We start from the raw sequence: 12500 nt of genomic DNA, 5'->3' as shown, positions 1-12500 counted from the left end.
AATCTCTCTCTCTCTCTCTCTCTCTCTCTCTCTCTCACACACACACACACACACACACACGAAAAAAAAAACATACACACTCACACGCGGACACACACTCACACGTACACACATTTACACACATACACACAAGTACATACATACACACACACACATGCACACGTACACAGACACACGTACACGGAACCCATAAGGAAATTTGAAACACCTGGGGCGGATTCTTCACCTTCGCTTCGCATTATTATAAAGTCCTTACCTGTTTTATTTGCCTTCATAATTATCCGCTTACGTAACCATGCGGACGTACAACTGTGAATATATAAACAAATAACTGTGTGTGTGTGTGTGTGTGTGTGTGTGTGTGTGTGTGTGTGTGTGTAAAAAAATAGCGCAGAGAGAGAGAGAGAGAGAGAGAGAGAGAGAGAGAGAGAGAGAGAGAGAGAGAGAGAGAGAGAGAGAGAGACGGTAGAAACAAACTAACCAACAAAACAATAATAATAGGAAGAAAAGAAACAAATAAAAAAGAAAGGAACGAATAAATAAAGGAACAAAAAGAAAAGAAAGGAAGACTAAGAAAAAAGAGAGAGAGAGAGAGAGAGAGAGAGAGAGAGAGAGAGAGAGAGAGAGAGAGAGAGAGAGAGAGACTAGGAGAAAAAAAAAAGTGAGTGAAAGTGAGCGTTGGTTGTAGTATGTGCGTTAGAGAAGAAAAAAAATAATGCAACATAAAGTGAATCGTGAGGAAAAAAAAAGAAAAAGAAGATAAACTAAGTGCGGTAACCAGAAAAATACTATAATCGTGGAAAAAAATAAAAAAATAAAATAGGAAAAGGTAAGATTAAAGAAAGTGAAAGCAGAACACAACAAACACGGCAAAACAGACCAAAAAAAGAGGAAGATGAAAAATTAAAACGAGAGAGAGAGAGAGAGAGAGAGAGAGAGAGAGAGAGAGAGAGAGAGAGAGAGAGAGAGAGACAACAGATGAATGAGAAGCCGACAGTGACAAATAAAAAGAAAGAAAAGAGTGAAAGTGAGAGAATAAGAGAGAGAAAAAAAAAGAAAACACAAGAGGAGTGAAGGGAAGAGAGAGAAGAGGTAAACACGATTAATGAGGAAAGTAGGCCAGAGGGGAGAGAGAGAGAGAGAGAGAGAGAGAGAGAGAGAGAGAGAGAGAGAGAGAGAGAGAGAGAGAGAGAGAGAGAGAGATACTGACCGACCGACCGACCGACCGACAGACAGACAGACAGACCGACAGACAGACAGACAGACAGCATTACACAGAAGATCGGTAAAGAGAAAAAAAATCAGCAGAACCAAATGACTGAACGTGTGAGTGAGTGAGTGAGTAAGTGAGAGAGTGAGCGAGCGAGTGAGAGTGAGCGAGCGAGTGAGATATTCATGGGCGAGGAAGCGTGACGGAGGAAAGTGAGAGGTGGAGATGTGGGTCATGAGAGAGAGAAAGAGAGAGAGAAGTAGAGCAGCCGCCCGAGAGAGAGAGAGAGAGAGAGAGAGAGAGAGAGAGAGAGAGAGAGAGAGAGAGAGAGAGAGAGAGAGACAAACTATAAAAAAAACGTATAGTCATCTGCCATTATCTTTTTAACATCATCATTATCATCATTATTGAGGGAAAGAATGAAAGGAATGAGGAGGAAGGAAGATAAGAAGAAAGAAAGAAGGAAGGAAGAAGAGGAGGAGGAGGAAGAGGAGGAGGACGGGGGGAGGGAGATCCTGCTACGGCGGAACCAAGTGTGGAGAGGGAGAAGGTAGGAAGGGAGGGGAGGAGAGAGGAAGGGAGGAGAGAAGGGAGGAAGGGATGGGGAGGAGGGAGAGATAATAGTGGGGGAGGTAATGGGGTGGGAATGGAGGTGAGGGGGTGGGAAGGGATGTGAGGAGGAAAAGACGAGGGAGGAGGAGGAAGAGGGAAGGGGGAAGGGAGGGGGTAGTGGGAAGGAAGGGGAGGGGGAGGAAGGGGTTGTTGCATCAGAGAGAAGGGAAGAAATTACAAGTTTCCTTCCTCCCCCCGTGTGTGTGTGTGTGTGTGTGTGTGTGTGTGTGTGTGTGTTTACTGTATCCATGTGTGTGTATGCAAGTATACATTCATGTGTATTGTTTGTTTCTTCGTGTGTTCCTTATCCGATCCACCTACTCAAGACCTGTGTGTGTTTGTGTGTGTGTGTGTGTGTGTGTGTGTGTGTGTGTGTGTGTGTGTGTGTGTGTGTGTGTGTGTGCCCGCAAATCAATCAAGGTGCAGTAAATAGGTGTACATCTGCATACACACACACTCACACGCACACACACACACGCACACACACACGTACACACACAGAGTTGAAGTGTTTGTGTGCATACCTGTGTGCGTGCATGACGTGGCAAATCAAAGGTTTACACGAGCTTATGTAACGTGTGCGTGTGTGTGTGTGTGTGTGTGTGTGTGTGTGTGTGTGTGTGTGTGTGTGTGTGTGTGTGTGTGTGTGTGTGTGTGTGTGTCTGTGTGTGTGTGTGTGTGTGTGTGTGTGTGTGTGTGTGTGTGTCTGTGTGTGTGTGTGTGTGTGTGTGTGTGTGTGTGTGTGTGTGTGTGTGTGTGTGTGTGTGTGTGTGTGTGTGTGTGTGTCTGTGTGTGTGTGTGTGTGTGTGTGTGTGTGTGTGTGTGTGTGTGTGTGTGTGTGTGTGTGTGTGTGTGTGGGCATTTGTCATCGCACATAGTTTTCGCTTCGTTATGGCAGCAGTGGCGCTGCATCGCTCTGATTAACGCCATGAGAGAGAGAGAGAGAGAGAGAGAGAGAGAGAGAGAGAGAGAGAGAGAGAGAGAGAGAGAGAGAGAGAGAGAGAGAGAGAGAGAGAAAGAAACTCGTCTCACTTGATCTGGTAACATTGGCATGGGCTGGGTCACACACACACACACACACACACACACACACACACACACACACACACGCACACACACACACACAGAGGCGGAGGGTGTTTTCTTGGTAACAGTGTCTCGGCGGGGGTTCACCTTTTATGGCTACACTGACGCCGCCTCACCTTTCCGTCTCTACCTGTGGACTACTATGTTACGACGAGAGGATCATTCAACTCGTCAACTGCTTACTGGCTCGTCGTAATCTATTCATTCGTCAACTTCGTATTTGTCTATGTTATATTTACCCCTTTTCTTTTCTGGCACCTCGTTCACTGGTAAGGTTGTGCGCAATTATACAGGTAAAAAAAAAATCATGACATTATGAACTCGATCATCAGTGTAACATGAATATAACGAAGATATAAAAGGTATAAAAGTTGAAAAAAGTAAAAAAAGGTAAAAAATTTATAATCGACGTAAAAAAATCATCATGACGTTACGACCTCGATCATCAGTGTAACATTAAGCTAACGAAGGGACAAAAAAAAGGCAAATAAAATAAAACGTAAAAATGTCAAAGGTATGTGGTAGTTTTCCGGAATATCAAAAGTATTTCAGAGGTAAAAAAAAAAAGGGGGAAAAAATGTACATTAGTGTTCCACAGGTTCAAAAGCATTAAAAATCATCTCACACATCTTTCCTTATTTAAGTCTATTTTTACATTCACTATGGCCCGTCACCTGTGCGCATCCCAAACATACCTTTCAGTTTCATACTTAAATCCGGGTAACCTACTCGACACACTTCACCTGACCGCTCTACCTACAAAAGCACGAGTCATTTCTTTTAATCACTTACTTTATTTTCAGGTGCACAAATACCCCCCTCCCACCTGACTCCTCCAAACGTTCACCCACAATTTAGAACATTAATGGCCCACGTAAACTCCCAGGTAGCACATTATCCAGTCCATCTGTACACCCGCCGTTAATATATTCCAGTTACGTCATCACGAGCGCACTCTTACCTCGTGGATATCGGCGAGGTCGCACACTCCCGGACCTGCGAATAGAAAATGGTGCACATGTAGTTTATTGTTATTCTGATCAAGGGGTAGGCAATAATAAGGTCTTCCAGCAGCTTTGAGATTAAGAGTATTCAAATTTAGTTCTGCCTACGACTTCAACTCATTTAGAAGTCGAGTATCAAGACACCTCTCCATCCGAAATTGACCTCTCCTGGCCACTCCTTGTATTTGTAGGAGCAGCGTTAAGCAGTTTATTTATTTATTTATTTATTTATTTATTTACTTATTTATTTATTTATTTATTTATTTTTGTCTTCTGTTTATTGCCCTTGAGCAGTTTCCTTTACTGTAAAAATAGTGATGGAAATTTAAATAAAAAGTTGCACGCCCACGCCAATAGACACACCCCCTTCAGCCTTTATCGGTTCAGTAAAAGGCTCTGGCTGTCGTGTATGAGACGGAGGGAAAGAAAGGGAAGGTCAGAGGTCATGTTACTTTTCTGGTAACGCTAAACTACAATTTTTTTTCTTAAGGGCTTATTGCTTACATTTTCTTTGCTCCTAGAACTAATAAAAAAAATCACTAATTGCTTCGTTAGTTCGTCCGTTTGTCAATCTGTCTGCAGGTCTATCTATCTGTATGCCTATCTGTCAGTATTTTTTTGGTGTCCGTATGTCTGTCTGTATGTTTACCTCTCTGTATGCCTATGTCTGTGTGTATCTGTCTGCGTCTCTATCTATCTGCATATTTATCGGTCTATATGCCTATCTGTCTATGTTTTGCCGTTTGTATGTCAATCTGTCTATGTCTGTCTGTATGCCTATCTGCCTGTATGTTTTGTCGTCTGTATGTCTATCTGCCTGTACGTCTATCTATCTGTCTGTCTGTCATTCATCTACACACTTTCTTCTAAATGTTTCCCTCGTTACTTCTTACTTTTATTTATTCTTCTATTTCTCCTTAACGACACTGTCCATGCATTTGCCACACACTGACCCCTGCTCTCCCCTCGCCCTAGCTCTCATTTCTCCTCTTTCACCTCTCGTATCTCTCCCCTCTCACGTCACCTCAGTCACGTCTCCCTCTCTCCTCATCCCTGTCACCTCTGCCCTCTCATCTTCCCCTCTCACTCATCCTCTCAAAGTCAAGGACAGCGGGGAAAGTTCAAGAGAAAGAGATAGACAAGAGACACATCCGCGAGAAGTCATAGGAGACGAAGAGATGAGAGATAAAGAAAAATACAGGTAACAAAGGTATACATAAGCCAGTCAGTAATTATCACACCTGTCCGTAAGTCATCCCGCAGGTAATAAAACCGACCAACGAAGCCAGGTTAAAAGCACTACCAGGGCACGTTTCTTCAGCACCCGGATACCCCGTGGCACTAATGAGATTTTACACCTGTCGTTACATTGGACACCTGAATGGAGCGAGAGAACTATTTTTTTTTTTTTTTTACTTACTCGTAATTTGGTTGTTGTTCATTTATGTTTTTGCTTACTGAAGGTTTTCCATGTACTTTTTATTTATTCTTTCTTTCTTAAGTTTTCTTTTCTTTATTTTATCTTTCTTTATTCTTTCTATTTTTCTTTGTATATTCTTTATTCATATTTCTTTATTTATTCTTCATTCATTTTTTTCTTTAATTATAATTCTTCATTCATTTTTTTATTTACTTTCTCTTTATTATTGTTATTTTTTCTCTTTCTTTATTCTTTTCTTCTTTCTTGCATTCCTTCTTTTCTTTCTTCTTTCCTTCCTTCCTTCATTGATTCCTTCCTTCATTCTTTCTTTCCTTCCTTTTCTTTCCTTCCTTCCTTCTCTATGTTTCTTTCCTTCTTTAATTCTTTCTCTCTCTCTCTCTCTCTCTCTCTCTCTCTCTCTCTCTCTCTCTCTCTCTCAAACCAGACACTTCTACCAATACACGCTTCTTTCACATACATCTCCACTAAAGGAAAAAAAATATACATATACCTTCATTCAGCCGTAGAAATGACAATCGTACGAAAGAAGATAAATTGTCGGTATTATTTATATTTGTCAGTCTCTCGTCGCCTGCAGCAGCGGTGGAGTGGAGAGGAGGAGGCGAGTATGTTTTTATTGCACTTTTTATGGTCTTTTTATTTATTTTTTTCTTCTTCCTTCTCTTCCTTCTCCTTCGTTCTGCTTGAGTGTGGTGGCAGCGGCTGGGTGTGTTGTGATGTGTTGTGTTGTGTTGTGTTGTGATGTCTTGTGTTGTGTTGTGTTGTGTTTTGCTGTCTTGTGTTGTGTTGTGCTGTGTTGTGTTGTGTTGTGCTGTCTTATGTTGTGTTGTGTTGTGTTGTGCTGTCTTATGTTGTGTTGTGTTGTGTTGTGCTGTCTTATGTTGTGTTGTATTGTGTTGTGCTGTCTTGTGTTGTGTTGTGTTGTAATGTATTGTGCTGTCTTGTGCTGTGTTGTGTTGTGTTGTGTTGTGCTGTGTTGTGTTGTGTTGTGTTGTGTTGTGTTGCGCTGTCTTGTGTTCTGTTGTGTTGTGTTGTGTTGTGCTGTCTTGTGTTGTGTTGTGTTGTGTTGTGTAGTGTTGTGCTGTGTTGTGTTGTGTTGTGCTGTCTTGTGTTGTGTTGTGTTGTGTTATGTTGTGTTGAGCTGTGTTGTGTTGTGTTGTGTTGTGCTGTCTTATGTTGTGTTGTGTTGTGTTGTGTTGTGTTGTGCTGTCTTGTGTTGTGTTGTGTTGTGTTGTGTTGTGTTGTGCTGTCTTGTGTTGTGTTGTGTTGTGTTGTGTTGTGTTGTGTTGTGCTGTCTTGTGTTGTGTTGTGTTGTGTTGTGTTGACCGTGTGTACCCTCCTGTTGATTACCTCTCCCGTACCCTGTAACACTATCTCTCTCTCTCTCTCTCTCTCTCTCTCTCTCTCTCTCTCTCTCTCTCTCTCTCTCTCTCTCTCTTAGTAGATCAATCATATAAAGCTAACAAAGAATGATATGAAAAACAAGACAATGACAGGCAGGAAAATAGCATAACATCATCGCCTCACAATTATTATACGCATGAAGCATAAAAAAAAGTATTAGATCATAACGCGCGTAGGAGGAAGAAAGAGAAAATACGCGCGCTCCCACACGTACGAACACACACACACACACACACACACACACACACACACACACACACCATGAAAAATGTAATGATCACAGTCTCTCTCTCTCTCTCTCTCTCTCTCTCTCTCTCTCTCTCTCTCCCCGGAGGTGAAAGTGGACCGCCTGTACTGTGTGTGTGTGTGTGTGTGTGTGTGTGTGTGTGTGTGTGTGTGTGTGTGTGTGTATGTACTTCCGTCCGTCACGTGTGTACTAAATGAATTATGTGTACACCATGAAAATATTATGAACGAACGTGCGTTGACGTGACAAGACAACACGACCAATGCCCCTCTCTCTCTCTCTCTCTCTCTCTCTCTCTCTCTCTCTCTCTCTCTCTCTCTCTCTCTCTCTCGTAGTTGTATTGTTGTTGTTGTTGCTGTGGCTGTTGTTGTTTTTGTTATTGTCGTTAATGTTGTTGTTGTTGTTGTTCAAGAAGGGTGTGAGGCAGGCAGGGTGTACACGGGTGGAATGAGGGGAAAGTGTTGTGTGTATGTGTTAGTGTTGGTCCGTGAAGTGTGTGTGTGTGTGTGTGTGTGTGTGTGTGTGTGTGTGTGTAAGTACCAGAGGGAGTGTGTTGATAAAAGGAACAATTACATGAACAGCTGCTACTTATACTACCACTACAACAACAACAACTACTACTACTACTACTACTACTACTTCTACTTCTACACGTACTACAACAAAACATTAAATAAACATCTCCCCGTCACGAATACATACAAACTAGACGATGGAACATGCTACAAGACAACACACACACACACACACACACACACACACACACACACACACACACACACACACACACGAGGGGAAGCAGCGGCGTTCGGCATAAAGGTAAGGTCACTCAGTCAATTAATTTACGAACGTGACGAGACGAAAACTTTTGATCGCCAAGACAAAGGGACGGAAAGAAAAATAATAAATAAAGAAAAAAACATCAAAAAAAGAAACATTCATATGCATTATCTTTTAGTTCCATTGACTGCTTCGTCACTATAGGTTTGTCTGGTTACGTAGAAGCGATTGAAAAGATGAGGAATTGAATGAGCCAGTTACACATACAATCTATTTTCTGTATATTTTATCTTCATCTTTTTTTAGTGTAAGGAATTAGCACAAAAGGCATAACAAAGGAAAACATCGAAGGAAGGAAAGTCATCACATTTTATTACAATTTAATACGCAGAAGTGAACACAGAGGCAGATGAAGAGGAGGGAAGGAAGAGGAGGCAAAGGAAGAAGAAGAGGAGGGAAGGAAGAGGAGGCAAAGGAAGAAGAAGAGGAGGGAAGGAAGAGGAGCCAGAGGAAGAAGAAAGGTAATGTTGGAGGAGAAGGAGAAGGAGGAGGAGGAAGGAAAAGAAAGATAAAATTGGAGAAGGAGAAGAAAGGGGAGGAAGAAAGAGAAGAAAATATAATGTTGAAGAGGCAGGAGAAAGAAGAGAAGGAAGAGAAAGAAAGATGAAATTAGAGAAGAAAGAGAAGGAAGAAAAAGCAGAAAGGTAACGTTGGAAAAGCAGGAGAAGGAAGAGGAGAAAGAGGAAGAAAAAAAATGTTGGAAGAGCAGGAGAAGGAAGAGGAGGAAGAAAAAGAACAATGTTAATGTTGGAAAAGCAGAAAAAGGGAGAGGAGGAAGAATAAAACAGGTAACATTGGAGGAGCAGGAGAAGGAATAGGAGGAAGAGAAAGAAGAGGAAAAAAAGGGTAGAAATGTTGACAAGAAATACCTGCCTGAGAGAAAGCATCATTCACCTGTGCGAGGAACAAACGAGTGGCTGAGAGCGCGATGATGAGAGGGAAAAACAGAGGAAGTGATGTTAGGTAAAAATTATGTCACAGAGTTGGAGCTTCAATGTTGTGACTTTTTGCGGTTATGTTGCTGTTGATGTTATTGATGTTACTGCTGCTTTTTTTTCTTCTTTTTCTTTCTTCTTTTTTTTTTCTTTATCTTTATATGAAATTCCTTTTTAATTTTCTTTTTCTTTTTTTCTTCTCCTCCTACTCCTCCTCCTCCTCCTACTACTACTACTACTATTGCTACTACTATTACTACTACTACTACAACTACTACTACTACTATCTCCCGTAACAATATACTTGCTCGACTTATACTACTACTACTACTACTACTACTGCTACTACTACTACAAGGAGGAGGGTTCCCGCATAAACAAACACACCTGTAATTCCCGCCGACAGGAAGCCCGTCACGAAGAATGGAGAGAAGACGGAAAGTGAAAACAGTGACGGTCGCCATCATGCGCTGCTGCCACGTTTTGATGGCGGACAGACACAGACACACGGACACCGATAGACAGAAAGACACATAGACAGACAGATAGATGTACAGTAAGACAGGAAGACGGACAATAAAACAGGCAGACGGAGACAGAAAGGTAAAAACACAGAAAATAACACGAAAAAACACACATATACAGAAGGTAGTCACACACACACACACACACACACACACACACACACACACACACACACACACAGAACATCAAATAATAAATGCCTATTACAAAACATATCAACCACACACATAAACTTTAGACGAAAGAACAGAAAATAAGACAAACAGCAAGAGTAAAACACGCAAACACAAACACACGTATAAAAGAAAGGAAGAAAGAAACAAACACGTATATGAGATTTGGCACCGTCGCCTTCTCGCATGGCTTGTGTGTGTGTGTGTGTGTGTGTGTGTGTGTGTGTGTGTGTGATTTGCAGTTTTTGTGACAGGCGTGCTTGCGGATATACGGAGAAAATAGCACAAAACTACTTCTGTTTCCGCGAGGCAGCACGAACGCATGTACACCGCGGGACGTCTTGGTGTGTGTACGTGTGTGGACATGTGCAGAGTGCCTATAAATACATCCATGTACGTATGTGTAAAAGTGAATGATACTGGTTTATATCTGGTATGCGTACACTTAACACACAACGTACAGGAATAAAATGTGTGTGTGTGTGTGTGTGTGTGTGTGTGTGTGTGTGTGTGTGTGTGTGTGTGTGTGTGTGTGTGATAAAGAGCAGTGATGTTTATTATATGTAGAAATAGAAGTAGAAGTAACAGTTGAATTAGAAGTAGAATCAACAACAACAGGAATGGCATTAGTGTTTGAAGTATTAGAAGCAGAAGTAGAAATAACAGTCGAAGTAGTAGAAACAACAAGAATACTAGTAACGTCTGTAGTAGTAGAAGTAACAGTAGCATTAAAAGTAGCAGTAGAATCAAGAACAAGAGCAGAAGTAAAGATGTAGGTGTAGTGCTCAACCAACCAACACACACACACACACACACACACACACACACACACACACACCGTCACGCCGCCTTGCTCTGGCCCACTTCTCTCCATCACTTTCGCTGGCGGCGTTCTCACCCTACCCGGCGGCCCCCCGTCTCTACTTTCCCTGTATTTTACGATCGAGTCCCGTTATTCTGGCGCCAGGGAGGAGCGGGGAGGGGCGGGAAGGAAGGAGGAAACAGTAAGGGGTAAAGGGAAGAACAGGAAGGACTAGGAGTTGTAATAGGAGGAAGTTAGCCGTAGTAGTAGTAGTAGTAGTAGTAGTAGTAGTGTTATTGTTGTTGGTAGTAGTAGTAGTAGTAGTAGTAGTAGTAGTAGTAGTAGTAGTCAGTGTGTTGTGGTGATGAAGATGATAGTGGTGGTAGTGAGCATTACAAAGAACGAACGAACGAACACACACACACACACACACACACACACACACACACACACACACACACACAGATACGAATGCGATAACAACAACGACGCCGACGATAATGACGATGATGATGATGATGATGACGGGGAGTATAATGACTATGATAATGACAGCAGCAGAAGAAGGGGTTGCGGAGACCAAGTGGAGGGAGGGTGGGAGGGAGGGAGAGAAGAAAGGAGGGAGAAAGGGATGGATGGGGGGGTAAGCAGTAAATTTGATGGCAGTAGTGGGTGAAGGGAGGGAGGGAGGGAGGGAGGGAAGGTTGAAAGGTTGAGAGGGAAGAAAAGGAAAAAAAAAATAGAGCAAAGGAACAAAGATGAATAACGAAGAAGAAATAAGTGTAGGAGGAAAAAAAATGAGTGACAAAGGAAGAAAAATATATAAAAAGAAGGGAGAAGAAAATGCGGAAAAAAGAAAATGGGAGAACGAAATAACGTGAGAAAAAGAACATGTGGCGAAGGAAGAAAAATACAAAAAGAAGGAAGAAGAAAATGAAAGTAGCAAATACGAGCGAAAAGGCGATTAAAACAAGATTAGAAGAAGGGAGAAAGATTGAATGGAGGAAAGGAACAGAGGAGGAAAGGATTACTGGAAAGGTTATAAAAGAAGGATAAAAGAATATAAAAGATATAAGTGAAACAAGGCTATAAGAGGAGGAGGAGGAGGAGGAGGAGGAGGGGTAAAAGGGAAAGTAAGGGGAGAGGAGATAATGGTAATGACAAGGGCAGAAGGCAGAGGAGGAAGAAATTTAAGAAGGAAAAGGGAATTGATATGAGCATAGTAAAAAAAAAAAAGATAGAGGAGAAAGAGTGGAGGAGGAGGAGGAGGAGGAGGAGGGAGAGAAAGGTAATGTAATACGATCTAGGAATGGAGAGAAAAGGAGGAAAGGGTGGAGAGAGTAATAGAAGACTGTGGAGAGAAGTTCATTGTAATTTTAAGGAAAAGAAAAGGGGTAAAAATATGTAGAGAACAGGTGGAAAACAGAGAAAAGTGGTAAAAAGAAAGAAAACAATGGTGGTCACAAGAAAAGAACAGATAAGAATACGAATATGAAAAAGAGAAGAGAGGAATAATGGTGGAAGGTCAGGGAACGAGAGAATAAGAAAAAAAAAGAAAAAAAAGAAAAAGAAAACAGCAACTAGATGAAACACGATGATACGAGAGAAAGAAGAAAATGGGAGATAAAATAGAAGGAGAGGAGGAAAGGAAGAAAAGGAAGGTCTCAGTGGGAGGAATGAAAATCGTAGAAATGAAAAGATGGTTCGGAGAGATAAAGGAAAAAAAGGAAATGAGTTGAGGATGAAACAAAGGGAGGAAAGGGAAGGACGAACAGGGGAAAGAAAAAGGGAGGAAAAAGGAGGCGTTAGCAAGATGTGAGAAGGATAAAGACCAAGGGAGGGAAGAACAGATGGAGGAAAATGGTAGAGGAAAGAAGGGAAAAGAAGAGATAACAGGAGGGAAAAGAAGACGAAGAAAGAATTGGGGATAAAGGAGAATAGAGACAAAACAAAAAAGAATGGAAGGGAAGAGAGAATAAGAAGAATTAAGGAAAGAGGGAGAAGGAAAGGGAGAGGAATGGAGAGTACGCGAGAGCAAATAAGGAAAGGAAAGGGAGAGGAAGAGGAAAAGAGAGGATGGGAGAAGAAGGAAGAGTAAAGGAGAGGGAGAGGAAAGGAGCTGATGGGAAGGAAGTGGAGAGAAGTGGAAAAGAGATAGAGGAGAGAATGGGAGAGGAAGGGAGAGGAACATGGAGGTAATAAGGGAGGGAGAAGGAAAGGG

General features: G+C 41.9%; 1 long non-coding RNA gene across 1 annotated transcript in view; it reads right to left on the bottom strand.

The window, feature by feature from the left end:
* Window positions 1-3720: 3720 nt before the first annotated feature.
* LOC127008123 (uncharacterized) overlaps window positions 3721-12500 on the bottom strand; it is a 133160-nt gene continuing 124380 nt past the window's right edge. Inside the window, exon 4 of the long non-coding RNA XR_007760817.1 lies at window positions 3721-3904. This is a non-coding gene — a long non-coding RNA (uncharacterized LOC127008123). The remainder of the gene's footprint in view (window positions 3905-12500) is intronic.

This window comes from Eriocheir sinensis, chromosome 37, assembly GCF_024679095.1.
Source record: "Eriocheir sinensis breed Jianghai 21 chromosome 37, ASM2467909v1, whole genome shotgun sequence".
Classification (NCBI taxonomy): domain Eukaryota; kingdom Metazoa; phylum Arthropoda; class Malacostraca; order Decapoda; family Varunidae; genus Eriocheir; species Eriocheir sinensis.
Note: the sequence above shows the minus strand (reverse complement) of the source record. Positions and strands in the feature narration are given on the sequence as shown.